At 66.8% G+C, this 265-nt stretch overlaps 1 protein-coding gene across 1 annotated transcript in view; it reads right to left on the bottom strand.

Annotated features, from left to right (window-relative positions):
• Window positions 1-265, bottom strand: part of TFAP2C (transcription factor AP-2 gamma) — a 9,669-nt gene that overhangs the window by 8,674 nt on the left and 730 nt on the right.

The raw sequence follows: 265 nt of genomic DNA on the forward strand, positions 1-265 counted from the left end.
TGCCCCCCCCTGCCGGTCACGCCCGACCAAAGGGAGTCCAGTAAGTGGGCCCGCCCTGCCCGGGCACAGTCAGTGTTCCTGCCACACATCGGGGCGCCGAAGGAGGACCCCGAAAATTGAGCAACCTTGTCTACGCACGCCCTCTCGCCCCACGGTTGTCGGACTTAATTCCTAAAGGATGTGTCTCCATCTGTCGGGGGTGGGGGGCGGGTCACCGGGGTAGCGGGGAGCCAGGGGAAGCACGGCACTGTCGCCCCCTAGCGGG

Source organism: Tupaia chinensis, unplaced genomic scaffold (genome assembly GCF_000334495.1).
Source record: "Tupaia chinensis unplaced genomic scaffold, TupChi_1.0 Scaffold000066_1, whole genome shotgun sequence".
NCBI lineage: Eukaryota > Metazoa > Chordata > Mammalia > Scandentia > Tupaiidae > Tupaia > Tupaia belangeri.